Source organism: Pelmatolapia mariae, linkage group LG2, assembly GCF_036321145.2.
Source record: "Pelmatolapia mariae isolate MD_Pm_ZW linkage group LG2, Pm_UMD_F_2, whole genome shotgun sequence".
Taxonomy (NCBI): Eukaryota; Metazoa; Chordata; class Actinopteri; order Cichliformes; family Cichlidae; genus Pelmatolapia; species Pelmatolapia mariae.
Window position 1 is genome coordinate 9,097,058 of NC_086228.1, and position 18,435 is coordinate 9,115,492.

An 18,435-nucleotide genomic window follows, 5' to 3' on the forward strand; every position below is an offset into this window, starting at 1 on the left:
TTATCTCCACCTCGACCACCAGGGTCTAGCCTCCAGGCAGTCCTATCATTGCTGGGACTCCACTGTGCTATGAAATCACCAAATGATTTATTACTAGAACACTATTACTACAAATCTTCAGCTCAGTGCCATCAGACATCAGATGGACTATCCCCTCCCAGCTGCCTACCACAGTCTGCATCATGTCCAATTACTCCATGTGTGACAAGCACAGGTAACACATCTAAACCTAACCCTTCACCTACACAATAGAGAATACCCCTTTTGTGCGCAACATGTGAAACAGCAGCAGCACCCCGACCTGCTCCTCAAACTGTCCGAAGTTCATTTGTGATGTGATTTTATGGTTTGCAGGAATTATTTTTAGATTTGTTAGAGCTGCAAGCACACGCTAAACGGTGAATGCCCCATAAAACCAAGATGTGCCTTAAATGGCAGCACAGGGTTCCCTACGATTATTAATCCTAACAATGAATAAGTAAAAAGCACCATAGAGCTGGAGCGTGGCTGAAATAGCCTGTTTGTGTGTATGAACCTCTGATTTATTGCTAACTTAAAGACAGAGATCAATAAACCCGCATCATAAATAAACACAACTACTGTTAACATCATAAAGCGGGGCTTTGACGTTAACAGTTATACTGCAGGTCACAGGAAGCCGTCGTTTAGGCGCCGCAGTTTGTCTCGACACACAGTGCAGAGCATGAACAGATTTAACAGTCCCTGTTTGAAATGGCACAACGGCTTTTTGTGCCACAAACGGAACAAATTCAAATGTGTGTAGGAAGGACCGGCCTTCAAAGCAGAGCTGCCTCAGTGGGGTCTCAGCTGAAAATAGAAGTCATTACATCAACTCATCAGCCCACAGGCTGACTCGTTTCAGCGTGGCAGTAACGAGGCACTGCTCAACGGGCTTCGCATCAAACGCACAAGCAGCAACACAAAGCGAGGATACTGACCAGCCTGAGCTCCCACCACAGAGGACAAATACTGGGATCTTCAGAGCCTTCGATAAACAGGGTCATTCTGACCTTTCCAAACTTCAGACTCATTTCTTTTGTTCCACCCACTGAGACGTAACTGCACCAGTGAGATTTTTTATGCCTCCAGAGCAGAGCAAAGTTTGCATAACTAAGAGTCCAACCTGCTCAGGTAAATGTCAGAGACTCTTATGTTCAACACGTCCACAACTTTAGTTTGGATGAAATGTTGGGATTTGCCTCTTTGTTACTGAACCGGAGCTCCATTTATCGATTACCTACAGTTTGAAGAAATTATGACAAAAGCACTTTCCCCACAGTGCAAACTCATCACAGTAACCAGTTGTATTTCCTCACGTTCACAGGTTTTTACAGAAATAAAAATCTGCCTGCTGTTGTCAAAGCAGCTGCCGTGGCTCAGTCACCGCCGTGGTGTGATTTTAACCAAACCATCTCTCCCGATGACAGCCAAATTATTTTCAGAGCCTAAACCAAAGCAGCGAGCGAAAGACTAAATAAATCAGCACGATACACAAAGGTCAACAGTACGTGAACACGCTTCAAGCTCTGAACGCAGACTTTGCTGCTCAGAATTCAAAGCTCTGTTTGTGCATGAACGTGCATGATCGAGGAAACAGCAGCGCAACAGCAAGACTGCACAACTTCACACATAACAGATCTCATGCATCCACACTCTGACAGTGAGACATACAGACACACACACTTCCTGCCTGCTTCTTACTGAAGGCATGGTGACACAGTTTAATATCTGCCTGCAGGAGGATAATAAAATCAAACATATTGAAGCCAGCCTCCTCCACTGCGTGCTGTCTGATAACAAAAACACTTTGACCATTAGATGGAAACTTTCAAATTCACTGCAGGAAGAAACCATCCCTGATTTTAATCGTCATCTCTGATCATCTCTGTGCATCTCATCCTGATCGTTCATTAATGAGCTTCTCGAGAAGCATAACTGCCAGATAATTCAGGCACGATTAGACTTCATGACAGCAAAGCGACACCTCACTGAGTCCCAAACTACAATTTAACCCACAGTTTGTACATGTCTCGGTGTTTTCTGAGGGGAAACGGCTGCCCTCTGTCTCAGCCTGTTTAACTAAAGGTCTGGAAGAACTACCAGTGATAGTACTACACTTCCATACTTAAATCACAGACGTGGAAGTGAATCCATTCATAGATCACGTTTACGTGTCCATCTATGTTAACGTGACGCAAACAGCTATTCTCCTCGTGATTCTGGATCGATACAAATAAACTTTATTATTCTGAATATTATAAAGTGCAACATTCAAATGAACTTTAAACATGAAATAGAGAGCAGCTCTGACATCACGAGCTCAAGATTATCTGACAAAATGAATTGGATTTAAAAAATAATGCTGCTGGGAGTCTTCTAATCAATCCCTACATTCACATGTTCAGCATGGCTCTGCTCTCAGGTTAGAGCATTGCCGTCGCCCCGGGACCTAACCACGCTGATCTCTTTGCACATTCATTAGAAAATGGTTTCAGACTGAAGAGGCACTTGAGGAGCGCTTGGATTATCCCCGCAGATGCCTGAGCCACTGTGGAAGTGTGCGTCAGGTGCACTTGATTGGACTTGCCAGATGAATTTCTCTTGAATTAGAAAAAAAGGCTTCCTGTCATGGACCGTTTGTTCTCTGAGGATTCACAGATTTTATTTAATCATCAGCAGAGCTTTCCAATCAGGAAATGATTTAGCTCACATTTTCTGCTGCATCATCACCGAAAAACACTTTACTTATGGAAGATCTCTCAGTTTAGTCAGCACTCTTTGCTTTTCCAGACAAAGTCTTTTTATTGCCTCGTCTGCTTTGAAATTATTTGCTCCTAAAAAATCCATAAATAAACACCAATAAATCCACATACTGCCCCATGGTCACTGAGGGAACTATAAACTAATTTTAAAAGAGGACATAGCTTCACGGGATGTAAATAACAGGAAGTTCCTTCCCTTCAGTTTCTCACCAGTAATGATTTTTATTTGGAAAAAATTGAGCATTTTTTATTTTTTATGACCTAAAACATCTGCCAGGTCACACATATCCCACTGTGGCATGACAACATTCATATTCATGCTAATATATTAGCAGATGACAGTTTGATCTCCTGGGGAGCAGCATGCGGTGGGAACCATGTTCTCCTAAATCATCTCCTAATAGAGCCGCTCACAGGGTGCCTCAGTCCAATGCATGCAGATGGGAATGCTGCGAGGAATCCACCATGTAATGGATGCTGCTCCACTCTGCATGGGTGCAGTACTCTTAATGTGGACATCCATCCAACCATTTAGCTGAACATCCAACCTGAGTGGGACCTCAGTCTACGCCGAGGTTTTGGCTGCAGTCGAGTCTCATGTTAAGTCCAGGTTACCACTAACTTGCCTCAGTTCCTAAATCAACAGATCAATTAAAGCTCTTCATGCAATGAAGAAATGGCAACAGGAAACAGATTGGATGTTTGGAAACTCGTTTGCGGCTGCACGGAACAATGCTCTGAGCCCAGCAGCTGCTCACATCCCACAAAGCTTGTATTTTACCTGCTGCTCAGCTGCTCTTTTTTATATACCACAAATTTAGAGGAAATTGAGTTAAATGACTGCTGTCAAAAAGGGAAGTGAGATTGAAGCTCAGTCCACGAGCAATTAAAAAAAAAAGCTGACACAGAAACCTTACATTTCCAAATCACAGACAAAGCTGTAGATGTTCTCCTCTCTGAGGGATGAGCACATCATCAGCGTGCCGTCATGCTAACCTGTTCACAACAACAACAACACTGATTCCAGGTTATCGTGTCTGCTGCAGTCTCTGTGCGAGAGTTCAGGCTGAGTGCATTACGCTAACGACACGCCGTTGTGTGTGTTTTTCCGTGGAGTCAGGTCCTCGGGTCTTATTGGTGCCACCTCAGCCGCCTGTTATTGACTGCTCACGCGGCACTGCCAGGATAAACCAATGAGTTCGCACCGAGCTCCCAACCTAAAGTAAACACTCGGGCAGTTTGCAGATGCTTGTTCACAGACTGATGTTGGCATTTTACCAGCTCCGTCTCCTTTCCTGGCTCCTGCGGAGCTCAGGGACAGGCTATCCCCTAGCCACATCTCTCCTCTAACAGTCTTGAAGAGGCAGGTTTCGCTCCCACGGAATAGAAGTCCAGGCAGTGAACATGTGGACGCATGGATGTGTCTTCCAGGCAAAGTGCAGCTAATCCATCCATCCGCTGTGGATCCATTGTCTCTCCATCAAAGTTCTCTTTCTTTTTTCCTGTTTGCCTTTGCTGGATTTCTTTTTTGCCCAAATGTATCCAAACTAGCTCAGCTCTCCACTCGCCTTGTCCTTTCCATTTCCATCGCCTGTGGTGTGACTGAATCTCCACTTGAGCTGAAAGAGACCAACACCAACGAGCTCATCTGTGACAAAGTGCCAGCAGATCAGTGCAGACTCTGACAAGTACACGGGCCCCAGCTGCTCCCATTTACAATCAGAAAGTCCAAAGCAATCTCATCTGTTACTGAAACATCTTCAGTGACCCAAAGAGGGTAAATGCTCCTCTTGTTTTTCGTTGTGATGGATTTTTTATTTCCACACATTAGAAAAACAACAGAATGAGGCCTTCGATGACTCTGAGCATGTGGTTTGAGCACACATCTCCCTCGCCTCTTCAGCCTTTGGCACACTCAGAAAGAGTTTCTGCTCAGAGCTGGAGGGTTCGATGACAAATGAGGCAGGTGGAGTCGGATTGAACCTGTGCCCGCCGTGGAGGTCGGCCTGCTCCAAACCAGGACATAGAAAAGAGGTGTTAGGTGGAGAAAAGTGACTGCAGCTGCAGCTTTAAAGAAGTTTTCTCTCCAGACTGTTGCACCGACCTTACAGAATATCATCTGTGGGATTAATAGCAAGACAAAACCAAAAAGCAATCAGGTTCTTCATGGCCCAGCAGCTGGACAAACATATGCTACAGAATAATCAGAGCACACAACCCAGCAAACAATTTTATGAAGTCTGTTTCATGAAGTCTGGAAACAATCCACTGATCACCTTCAATGCAAAAACAAATATGCAATTATTCCCTCTATTCCTGAAAATCAGCTCTTATTCTAGAGCTGATCAGATAATAACAATAATGTCAATTTTATTGGGTTTTATTTTCAGATTACAGAACCTGTAATGTCAATAATAAGAATAATATAATAAGATATTCACGTGGCAGCAGCTCAGCGGTGAAGACGAGCTGCTGAAGTTCAGACTGAGCATCAGAAAGATGAAGAAAGAATGTGGCATGGTTGTTGGTCTGAGTGTTTCACACACTGATCTCCAACCATCTCTGAGCTCAGAGGAAATATCCAGCCAGCAGCATCTCTGTGGAAGGAAATGACTGGCTGAGGTCAGAGGAGGATGGACAGACTGCTTGGAGCTGATAGGAAGGCAGCAATAACTCCAATAACAACCAAAGTCTGCAGAAGAGCATCTCTGAACCTTGAAGCAGATGGGCTCCAGCAGCAGAAGACCACACCAGTGTCACTGCTGTCAGTAAGAACAGGAAACTGAGGCTACGGCTCACACAGACTCTCAAACCTGGACAACATAAGCTGGAGAAACGTCTCCTGGTCCGACGAGTTTAAAGCATGGATCCATCCTGCCTGTGTCCATGTTCAGGCTACTGCTGCTGAGCATCGTTTAAACTCCACAGCCTCCCCAAGTGCTGCCGTTGACCACACCCATCATTTATGACCTCACTGCACCAAAGTATACAACAATTTGTCTCCATCTGTGAAAGCTGAAATTTCTTAAGTACTGAATAGCAGAAACTAGGTTTCCTTCGCTGAGTTTTCTCAGATCAAAAAGCAGACGACCACACTGTACACATGGCAGACTGCTGCGTAAAGAAGTGATGGGAAACTGCTCGTGAAGCACACTGTGCAGGAAGTGTGGTTTTATCACGGTGGAGTTTTTAGAAGCAAGACAACAAAGGTGAGACAGAATTCGTGCTAATGTTTCAAATGTTATGCCTAATTTTGGTTCAGGGAAATTTGGAGTGTGAGGGAACATCTCATGAGTCTGTGAGATGTTGGCAGAGAGCGGGGGAATCTGCACCTTGTGTTTACGTCTTTGTGCAGGATGTGTTTACTGGTTCTTTAATTGTTTCGTGTTTCAGCAGTTTGCTGCTCATGGAAATGGTTTTGTGGGCTTTGAGCTGAGATTCGGACGTCTCTGTCAATGCCACACACGTCTATATTTAAATAACACACAGCCCGTGAAACCACATGTTCCCCCTCTGTCCCCAGTACCGGGCACACTCAACAGGTTAAACGATTTTACAGAAGCGATGACACTGATGGCATGAATATGTGGAGATGTTGGATGTGACTGCTGCTTTATTCCTCTGTAGGTGGAAATCTGTTGGAGCTGCTCCATCTTTTCACAGACAGACTGAGACAGACGAGAGAAAACACAGGACATGATCTCATTCTCCAGGCAGCATTTAATGTCTGCAAGGCGGCGTTACTGTCTCTACACACTGCAGATAGGCACCCGTCCTATCTTTAAAGCTGTCACAGCCTACAGTTGGATGGAGAGGGAGCCACTCCACCTGCTGCTGCTCCTCCACCCACATAAGGAGTGCTTTGGAAAAGTCAAGGGTTTATTTTCAGCGGTTGCTTTTAAAAAATGTTCACAGAGAGACTGTTAACAGTTAGATCCTCCAGTTTAAAATGCCGTCACACACAGAAGTGTCCATGAAATTCAAATCCTGGATGGATGCCACATTCGGGTCAGGGGAACAGCAGACGGGCCTTGCTGTCTCAGCACACACAGACTCTCACCGTCTGTGTTGGTGCTCGCTGAGTCCGGCTTCTGATCGCCACAAACTAAAATATTTCTCCTGATCCCAGCGAGCATCCACAGCACGCCACAGGCTGTCAGTTACAGCATGGACAGGGTCCCAGCTCCGTTCCCAGGTATACCTGCATTCCTCCTCACCTGTCTGTCCTCTGCGGTCATGCCGTCTTCTCTCTCCCTTGGTTTTCCTGATCTAAATGAATAAAAGCTTTAGGGTACAGTACTTTGGGCAGCACACTGTAACCTCCCTCAAAGTGAATTTGTGATGTCTGTAACTGAGCTTAAGGAGGTTTTTAAATCCAGACTAAGACAACTACATCCATAAAGAAATAAACCCGATGAATTCATGCTATATTGAGTGGATGATGTCAGCTGCTGTTTGTGCAGGTGTTACAAGGTTTTGTTATTTTAGGACATTTATTAAGACTGCAGAGACTCGGCTGTATCAGGCTTCCTGGGTCGTTGACCCCGTGTTTTATTGTGTTGGCCTTTTGTCTCTGTGCACTATGTTCAGTTCTACTTCCTGTGTCTTTAGTTCAGCTGTGTTCTTACGTGTTTCCATTCATCACCATTATCCAGTGTATTTCAGCCCTGAGTTTCCCTAACTTCTTTGTCTCATCATCGTCGATTCCTCGTGTGTGTTTCCAGTCTAGCTCAGTCACTCAGTTCAGTTCATCCTGTCCTTATAATAAACACCGTGCTTGCTCTCAACTAGCCTGCGAGTCCTGCGTTTGGTCCTCTCTTCCATTCCAACACACATGAACGCGACAGGCCAGATGTTTCAGCCACACATGAATCCAGATGTTTTTGTTTAGGGGAACAAATCAAAGACCAGCTGAACGATTTCAACTTTACAGCTTCAGACATGGCCAGGGCCTCGCTGCTTCCACAGAGACACAGCTCAGAGCCCACCTCTCCTCTCCAGCCCAGTTTCTTACTTTATTACCTTCTTTAACGTAACAGATATTTTAATCGTTGCTTCATGATTTGAACCCGACACTGCATCATTTTATTCACTCACTCACTCACATTTTATTCTATTTTATGATGTAATTGGTTTTTAGTGAATTTCATTCATTTATTCTTTATTGGCTCTTACCGTACTTGTTTGATTCACTGATATTTTGTGTTTGAACGGTTACATATTGATGTTTTTTCAGGATTTCTCCTTATGTCTTATCAGCTTGTGAATAATGTGTGAAGCTCTTCGAACCTCGCCGACCTGCATGAAACGTCGTGCGAATAAAGTCTGAATCGTTGATCTGAGCAGCCCTGCCATTTGATTCTGTTTGCTTTGATTTATTTGGGTCAGTTCATGAAAAAGGTCATCTGTGATGTCATAAAAGGTAAAACTGGAATTATTAAAGGTGATTCCAGCATTTGGCGACTGTCGGGAGGAAGAACTCTCGTGGAAAACCAGCACCAGCGTATGATTATAGACTCTTGATCTTAATCCCATTGCTTCTATTGGAACAGTATCATTTGACCATGTGACGATTTCAGGTCACTGTGTGTAACGCCACCTGACAAAAAGGCAGGATTATTAAAAACCAATATGATATCTGTAAATGCAAATTATCATTAAGTTCGACTTTGTTGTGTCGTTGCTTCATCCTGTTTGTATGCTGCCCTTAGAATGTGACAGTAAACACTGTCCTCACTGATCACTGCTGTACACCATGATGTTTCCGGTGACGTCACTGAGCCGCACGCTGTGATTGCACCGTTTACGTTTCTGTGACTGAGACCCGATTCCAGCCTCTGTGACCAGCACACACACACACACACACACACACACACACACACACACACACACACACACACACTCATGCCATCGTGTAAACACGCCCCGCTCCAGGCTTCTCTTTTCTCATGTTCCCTTCCAAACTATTTATTAGACAGCAGCAGCTTCTTCCTCACTCCCAAAGCCAAATGTGAAATGAGAAAGCCCCGGAGAGCACGGCGCTGCACAATCCACCAAACTCGGCTTTTAACACAGAAACTCTGCATGTGGCTGTGTGACAGCCTCAAGATTAATGTTTGTGCTCATCAGGTTGTGATTTCATCAGGTTACCTGTGCAGGTTTAAGCTTTTGGGGGTTTGCACAGCCACATAACTCACAGCAAAACAGATCTACATTTCATTTTCATCTTTACGTGCACCAACTCTGAAATTTAGTTGCAGCATCTCTACATTTTCCTCTATGCTGTCCACGAGAAGAGGAAGATGCTGAAATAGCTGCTCTTGCCTCCCGGCTGCTGCCCTCTTTCTGCCAGTAAGACCCCGCGGTTATAAACAGCTGTCAGGGAGGAGTTTAAGCAGCGGCTCCTCGCACACATTTAAACGGGCTACAGTACACCCATCTCATCACTCACATCATCTCTCACAAAAGGCTCGGATGTTTGTAACAAATAAATAGCATGAAGCTCAGCGCTTGACTCCTGGCTTTTTAGAGCCTCTGAGTAAACCGTCGGCTCAGTTTACACCAAATATGTCAGTTTTTAGCTTCCGGTGCTGCTGCTGTGTCACATAGTTTGAATTTTTTATGTTTCCTGCAGGAGTTCATTAAAGCTGCTTTGAAAAGAAAACAGCAAACAGCAGCCGACTGTGTGATAACATCCTTGACCGAACTTCCAGCTTCTCTGTTGCTCAGCGTTGCTCCAGACTCCTACACTACGCAGCCTCCACCCCCACTTGAGATCCATTTTGCTCTGCTCTGCTTGGTTTTTGGGGTGAATCTCAGCTCGCTGTCCTGAGAGAACAGAAATGGAGTGTGGATCACGGATCACTACTTGGGTCACATCACCGCGTACGTGGCAGGAGGAAGCTGCTCTCAAACCTCGCTTTAGGAAACACGATGGTGTCTCAGGCCGTCGTTTCTGACTCACAGCTAAAGACGCTTTACAGGAACAGGACGGGCTCTAATGATGTGTGCACATTATATCAGTACATGCAACTTTAAATGAGAATGAGCGGCAGGGTCTGTGCACCTGTGAAATCACAATCAGCTCTCAGGAACCAGTGAACATCCTAAATCACCCTCGGTGCACTCACAGTCCTAGTTCATCAATGACCGGAGCAGCACGCCCTCAAGTAAACCTTTACCTTTACCACTGCTGAACAACAGTATCAGAATATCTGAGTCAAAGACAGCAGCACTGAAACACAAGCAAAACAAAGACTAAAGAATCAAATCAGAAAAGAGAAAAAGAGTCAAAATTAAAGATGTTAAATCTGCAACAACAGCTGCTTTTTAAAATCACATACACACCTGTTCAATGATTTAAAAAGGACTTAAAGGCTCAAAGTGAACCAAACAAAGGAATGGCAGCTCTGAAGCTCCTGCGGCATCATTAAAGTGGACAGGAACAAGTCCCTCAGAGTCTCCGCCCACCCCCTAAAAATGACAACAAGATCTACGACTTTCTTTTCTCCACATTCAAAGACGGCAAGGACAGTGTAAATCCAAACAGAAGCAGAATTATATCATGCTACTCAAAAAGCATCCACCTCAGGCTCTCCCAAAAAAAAGCACTTAACGTGTGCAGATCCGGCACAGACACGCGTCAGCAGCAACGACTCTAACGTGAAACAGCGATGCAGGAAAGCAAACAGACCCCGGAGTCTTCCTGTGTGCTTCAGCTGGAACAAATGGCCTGAGTCTTATTGAAGGTGAATGCAGACTGGAGCAGCCTGATGCATAAATGATGAGAGACGACATTTGCTTTCTCACATTTGGGGAATTTTGCTGACTTTCTTATCTGGACTGACTTAGAGTGTACCAGCTCACTGAGTTCACCTCCACGTGTGATAACTGAACAAACAGATCAATAAAACTAAGCAGAGATCAGAATATAACAGCTCGGAGCATTAAATCAGTCCACATAAAGACTTGGAGTACCTGAGCTCATGCAGCTGTGCAGCACGCCAACACTGAGGACACTCAAAGTCGCCCAGTGCATCCTGCAGGGATCCTCTCTGTCACACTTTATTTCTTTCACTGATCAGCAACGCAAGCCAAAGGCCTCCTCCTCAAAGTCGTCCGCTTTTATTCTCTGACACCATCCCTGAGCTTGAACTTTGAGATTTATGTCTCTGCAGAGCTGTAACATGAACAGAGAGACTGATTCAGTGAGGTTAGCCTCCTGAATGCCAGAGGAGAACACGCCGAAGAGCAACGTCCAACTAACCCGCATTCACAAGTCCTTTTATTCATCCAGCAGCTGGATTCATTATACTGAGGCTCAGGAATCAGAAGGTTGGTGGTTCGATCCCTCGCTGCTCCCGGTGCGTTCATCAGAAGAAACGTGTTCGTGTGAGTCAGGCACGACACCCAGAAAACGAGTCACACAAGAATAACTACAATCATAACAACAATGTAATAAATAAGAACCATATACAGTACACACGCACAGCAGCATGACAAGCTGCTTTAGGCAGGTTGTCATGAAGCGTCTCGCAGTGTAAGTGAGGTTGTCGAGCGGAGTGTCTGAGGTTAACCTAAAATAAATACCCTCTGTCTCCCACAGTGCACCTCCCCGCCCTCACCTCTCCTGCCCTCCGTGCTCTTTTTCTTTCACATCCGTGTCCCCTTTTGTATTTTTCGTGAACTCTAGCTGCCCCAATCGTCTCCCTCGCCGCCTCTCTGTCTCTGTGTGACTCTCTCTTTAACCCTGCTTGCTTCATTATGCCTCTTTATTATCCTCCTCCTTCTGCCAGTTTTTGTTTCTAATTGTCCTTTTGTTACCTCTGAACGCACAACAGTTTAACAGGTCATGACAATAATACCCTACACACTGCACACAATGGGACCAACAACATGGGAAAGCTTTTTTCTTTACACCATTTTTGGATATTTTGTGGAAACACAAACAGCCAAATAACTTTCTCGAGTTTTTGTCTTTTTTTAATTTGAAATGAGCGTGACCTCTCCTGCCGCCAACCACATTAAAAGAATTTGTAGCAAACAGGAAGTGAAGCGCTGTCTTTACAACAACCTTTACAGGATTTTATCAACCTTCCACTCGATCCTCATCGTGCTCTGCATCCACGCACATCTTTGTGCTCCTGTGTTTCCCCATGAAACAAGTTTAGGAGCTTCAGGTTTGACATTTCCTTCTATGGCTTAAGTGTTTCAGGCTGTGGCACAGTGTGCGGGTGCTCTGCTCGGTCTCTTAAAGTGCAGTTGGTTGCAGCAGGCTCTGGTCAGGAGTGACCCTCTGTGAGGATGACGCTGTCTGTGTAAGAGACCCTGGGTGACCCATCACAGCAGTCACAAAGCGCTGTACACGAAGGATAAAAATAAATAAATAAAAAAGTAATAAATAGACAACATAAGCAACACAAAAGGTTAAATGTAAAAAAATTTAAAAAAAAAATGTAAAACGCATTGATCAACAGAAGGCTTTTTTAAACAGAAAAGTTTATAACTGTTCTTTAAAGGATTCCACAGAGTCAACCAAACATAGTTGTGGTGGTAGACTGTTCCACAGCCTTGGTGCCACAGACTGAAAGGCTCTGTCCCCTTTCGTATTCAGTCGTGTACAACCAGTCTGTGAGCGAAGACAACGAGCAGCAGTGTATTTTGTAAGAAGCTTGGATAAATAATCTGGGGCCTGGCCATTCAGTGCCCTGTGTGTTAAAACAAGAATTTAAAACGAATTCTAAAATCTATTGGGAGCCAATGTAAAAAATTTATAAAATAGGAGTAATGTGAGCTCGCTTGCTAGAACGTGTCAGTAGCCTGGCCGCTGCATTTTGTATAGCTTGGAGGCTTATATTACTAGATGATTTGTCCAAGCTGGTAAACAGGGCATTACAATAATCTAAAGGCGATGACACAAATGCATGAACAATTTTTTCCAGTTCAGCTAAGGAGATCATATGTCGCAGTTTAGAAAGTTCCTTAAATGAAAGAAACAGGAACGAGAAAAGATTTTACATGTGAGTCAAGGCCCAGAGAAGAATCAAATATTACTCCAAGATTTTGAATATTTGACTTGGCAGAAGGACAGAAAGAGGCAAGAACCTGAAAGATTTTAGAATGTAGTTCAGGAGGAGCTACAATCATGTTCTCGGTCTTATTTGTGTTTAAAACAAGGTAACTGTTTGAAAAACAATCAGAGTTAAACACTGGACTAGGGTGGACAGCCTATGCAGCTGATGAGGCTGAGGACATATGCAGTTGAATCATCAGCATAGAAATGATACGAAATGTCACTAAAAGATTGGATAATGCCAGCTAAAGGAAGCATATAAAAAGAAAATAAAAATGGACCCAAAACTGAGCCCTGTGGAACCCCGCAGGTTAGGGGGACAATGTTAGAGGTGAACCTGTCAGTCCTAAAAGAAAAGGTCCTATCTGATAAGTAGGAAAAAAACAGTCTAAGGCAGATCCATATATACCAGCCAAACCTTCAGTCTGTTAAGTAGGACTTTGTTGTCAATGGTATCAAAGGCTGCACTGAGATCAAGCAAAATGATCACAGAACAATTCCCTGCATCAGAAGGGATTAATAGATCATTATAGACCCTTAAGAGAGCAGTCTCAGTGGAGTGCTGCTTTTGAAAGCCAGATTGAAAAGGGTCAACAATCTATAATCTGCATAGTAAGGACCTGAATTAATTTTCTACAATTTTTTCTAGTAATTTGCTTATAAATGGCAATTTTGAAATAGGCCAGTAATTACTAGTAGAGGCTAATTACTAGTAGGATCTACTAGGAATTGCATTATTGTATTAAACTCCTCACTGGAGGGGAGAGGGAGGGGAAACAGGGGGACAAAGGAGGGCGAGAACAACTGAGCTGTAGTGTTTTTTTACACTGTGCAATATTTGCAATATTTTTTTTCTTATATTCGACTGTGCAATAATCACTGTGCAATATACTCACTCAAATGTGCAATCCTATTTATCCATATGATATATTCTGTATTTATATGTGTGTATATGTGTATATATGGTATATTTATGCTTATAACCTTACTCTCATTCCCCTTATTGTATCTGTAACATGCAACTTCTGTCGGTGCTGTGCTACTGGAAACTGAATTTCCCAGAGGAACCCACCCAAGGTATTAATAAAGTTTCATCTAATCTAATCTAAACATCGTGCAGTTACTGGACTTTAAAATGCCTCTTTATGGTCCAACTTCTTCTAGTTTCTTCTGCAAATTTAGAGCACAATGACATACACCAGTATGTCACCAGTATGACATACACCAGTATGTCATTGTGCATTGTGAATATATTTGTCAGAGAGTGCAACACTAACCCTAACCTGCACTGGATGTTTGTAATACTGAATCTGATGCTAATAGTTAATACTGCTGCAGGTCTGGGTGGAGGTTCTGCCACCAGCAGCTGACCTCCATCATACTCAGGACGTTGGTCCACTCATCGTCTTCTGGGATTTTTGTTGTCCTCCATATTAACTGGTCTCTCTCGCTCTCTCTCTCCTTTGATTTTTTCTAAGTGCTGATTGGTTGCCGAAGCTTGATGGATGTGTATAAAAGCATGGCACTTTGGTCCTTCTCTCCTGCTACCTGATCTCCATCAGCACTGTCATGTTTCTGTTGCTGCTGTGGTGGAGGGCAGTTACCCACAGTACTGTTCTGGTTTCTTCTTCTTTGGTTTCCAGGTCGAGTTTAGGGCTCGTGATCTTCTTCATCTTTCGTTTGTTTTAGCTGGGCTCTTTTCTTTGGGAGTATTTTCAATGTTTCCATTATTTAAAGCAGCGTTGTGGCATCTCATGTGCTGTGTTGCTTTGAGACATAAATTTAGGGAGCGTAACCACTCGACTGAAAGAAAACAGACCCACTCCATGTCCTGGAGCCCGACACTGTGGATGCAGCGGGTAGCTGTGCTTATGATAAACTCCACATGAGTAAAATGAGTCAAAGTGGTGGCCCCTCCCACAGCTGCTGGGTCTTTCAATAATCACCACCTCTAATAAAAAGGAGTTGCTTATTAAGGAATCGACTAATCAAAGTCTGTTAATGACTGTTGCTTCTACTCTGCGTACATCGAGACACAGTAAGGGACGCTCTTAGATCTGCTGTAGAGCAGATCCTCCAGGTTTCTTTTTCACTGTGCAAAATTGACAAGACGTCTTACATCGAGTGGTTTGAATATCAATAAACAGCCAGAGCGATAACACATCAGCCGGGTTAATGAATGTCACAGCCACAATACAACATATGGAGGAAGCCCCCCAGCTCCTATCGCAGGGCCACAGTTTAGGTTTCACAGTTAATTACAGTCACTTTTATTGGCATCGTAAATCATCATTACTATTAACAACTGTGCGCCTTTTATGATTTCTCACCTCACAGTGAAGCTGATTTAGTTACTGCGTTTGTTCCTGCCTCACACATGAAACACGTAACCGCTGCCTCCAGAGCCCAGGAGGCTGAAAATACATCTCATCAACATGCAAATGTTGTAATTGATCAAAAGTGTGATTTTAATCCAATTAATTATGCAGCTAGGCTCATAAGAGCTCTGCTGTCAGCCTGCCAGGTGTGAAGCTACAGCACAGGTGGAGGCAGACAGCGACCACGTCACAGAGACAACCGGCTATTGATCCTCAGCAAATGCTGTGTGTGTGTGTGTGTGTGTGTGTGTGTGTGTGTGTGTGTGTGTGTGTGTGTGTGTGTGTGTGTGTGTGTGTGTGTGTGTGTGTGTGTGTGTGTGTGTGTGTGTGAGAGAGAGAGGGAGAGAGATTGATCCAACCTCCTGGACTGTTGCATTTGGTCATTCTGGTCACACAGATGGTAAACGGGTCACATTAAAGCTCTTCTTTAGACTTTAGCCACACTCACAGTACAGACACACAGCTTCAGCAGCCACACACACCGTAGACAGTGTTGTGCGTTCACTAACTTTCCCACTTAGACGTGCAGACTGTTCAGATGACCACACACGTGCATGTTTATTTGTTAACAGCCTGTGTGTTATCCTCCATAAGGGCCTTCATAAAGTGTTTGTGAACCAACATCAGAGCTGGGAGAAAAACCCATCAGATTCATTATCGTGCAGTAGAGACATGAAACATAGTCGATATAAAGTGGACAGAGCTCGTCCATGCATGTTCTGACAGACAGCACAAACAGCCGGTGACAAAGAGAACAGCACCGAGCTGAACCAATAATGCGGCTGGGACAGAGCCAGAGGAAGAGCACAGGCGCTAATGTTTGGGCTGCTCCACACCTGAGTGTCAGTGTCATGCTCTTACATGAGAATGATTCTTAAATAAGTACGTGTTTCCTGTTTGGCTCTATTTCAAACATTTGGACACACAAAAATAACAATTTTAGTTCGACTTTTTTGTATTAATCATTATTTTATGTCTTTGATTTTTCTTTAAAATGCAGCTCTACATTTTATCATGTTCGACTTCTGACAGAAAATAAAGATTTAAACCTTTTTAACCAGCAGTAAAAAGAAACCTTTATATTTATCAGAAACTTACTTACTTACTTACTTAATCAATTTACTTCATCATATTTATCGATAGTGACGTGAAAAACATATCATGATGCTGGCAATTTTATTTATTTAGCACATTTCATATATGCAAGCTCAATGTGCTTAATGCAGAGGATGAAACCATAGAAACCTGTGTAGGTTGATTGTGCTTTAAGGCAGTGAAAACAGACAAAGAATTAAAAAACACTTATTGAGTGCAGGGCCCAGTGAAAAACGTCTGTTTTTAAATGTATGCATATCCATGTGACGTCATGTCTGCTGTTATTTTTCATGCACTGACATATTTCTGGGGATCTGTAGCTGCAGCGGTCTTATTCCCAGCTTTGCCGAGATTGTTGCACTCGTCTCGTTTGTCTGAATGTGAAGACTTTTCCCTGACTTTAGAAATCAGACAACAATTCAAAGCTTTTTTTGCAGGATTAAGAACTCTGACATGAAAGGAGTAAAAGTACAGAAAAGAGTAAGACAGGACAGTAAGAGTGTCAAATAAATGTACGTACACCTGTCCTTCCTACTAACTGCAGCAGTCAGCAGCTGTTACAGCATCTGTACAAGGTTAAAGTCGGGGAAATGACACCGACAACACTCGCTCTACTCACTCGGCATTGTGTTAAGATCATCAGCGCACTATATACGTATAGTTTGAGCCAAAGTTCTTCTTCTACGAGTCATCCTAACACAAACATCTGCCACACTCCCACTGAACTAAGATATTGAACCTTCATCTCCTGCTGTTCTTTAACATCACACCATTCAGTATCAACATCTGGACTGACAGACTGCACAGAAAAGATCAGCTGCCATACTTCCACCACCACAGCATGACTCTCAATGCTTTGAGCACACTCGCTCAAACACTTAACGCTCAGCAAGACGGAGCAGCGGCTGGAGCGCAAACATGTGGATGAGGTGGGTAGGGTCTCTGCTGCTGCGAGTCTACACTCTGCCCTCTGATGGACTAAAACCTCCCAACAAAGTTTAAAGTAAGAAGAGGAGCTGGTGAGGAGAAGACTCTTCGCTGGAAATGGCACAGTCTAATCACCATGAGGAGAAAAGGCTGAACACTGGAATAGGAAGGGAATCAGCCGGTCTGAGCGGCTCTGCGCTGACGGCTGACCCGAGGAGGAACCCGGTCACACCGAGGCCACAGCAGCTGACACTAACACTCCAAACCTGCACCTTTGATCGAGTCGTGCCAATCCCCTGCAGAGCCATAAACGTTACACAATAACGACGATAACAGCAGAGTGCGCAGAAGGAAAAACAGCCAAGTCCAAGTTTGACAAGAGTGAAGGAAGAGCCTGACTCTGCCTGCACACGGGGGTCCTTTAAAAACTGCCTCACACCCTCTGCTCATTCAACATGAAGAGTCAGAGGTAGAAGCAGGTGAATGTGTCACCTCAGGATCAACCCAACACTCCCCAAATCACGCGAATCCAAACGGACCCACACTCAGAACCAACAATCAGGGACACGCAGTTCAGACGCGCTAACTTACAGGATCCGGTTCCGCTGCACTCACAGTCCGTTACCGATCAGTGTCCGCAGACAGGTGAGTAATCCACGCTGCGTGATCACGTCTGCGTTTCACACGGAAACTCGCAGAAATCTGAGCGTGACATCGCTCCACGGCCAAAGAGCTCCGACTCCCTCACACACGTCATCCCTGCGCGCTTCCTCCGTGTGCGCGCGGAGGTCACGGCAGAACACAGCGAGACGTTTCACTCACCGTTCCTGCGCGAGCATGTCACCACATCCCCACGAGCCACGGTCACTCTGCTCCACTCCGAGCTCACAGCCACGAGCACCGAGGAGCGCAGACCCGCGGGGACGCGCAGAAGGCGATGCGCGTCCGACGCGGAGAGCCGGAGAAAGGGCCAGACAGGTGGAGGAGGCTGGAGAAGTGCGCGCAGCCGGAGCTGAACTCAGAACATCCACCCGCTCCACCCGCTGCGTTCTGGTCCCTCCTCCTCAGGCCTCAGCCGAGGGAAGCCTGCCCCCCACTCACATCCCCACCTTCGTCACTTGACAAACGTGATCCGTTTGGTCGTTCCTGATGACGTGATCGGGCGAGAGAGACCAAGCCT

General features: G+C 44.6%; 1 protein-coding gene across 3 annotated transcripts in view; it reads right to left on the reverse strand.

Annotated features, from left to right (window-relative positions):
• The window catches only part of htr4 (5-hydroxytryptamine receptor 4), a 138,236-nt gene extending 120,056 nt beyond the window's left edge, over nt 1-18,180 (reverse strand). For 2 of the 3 annotated variants that reach the window (XM_063492679.2, XM_063492689.2), the window contains exon 1: nt 17,847-18,067. The gene's annotated coding sequence lies outside the window, so the exon portion shown is untranslated. The other variant, XM_065469733.1, reaches the window with a different exon arrangement.
• Nucleotides 18,181-18,435: the final 255 nt, after the last annotated feature.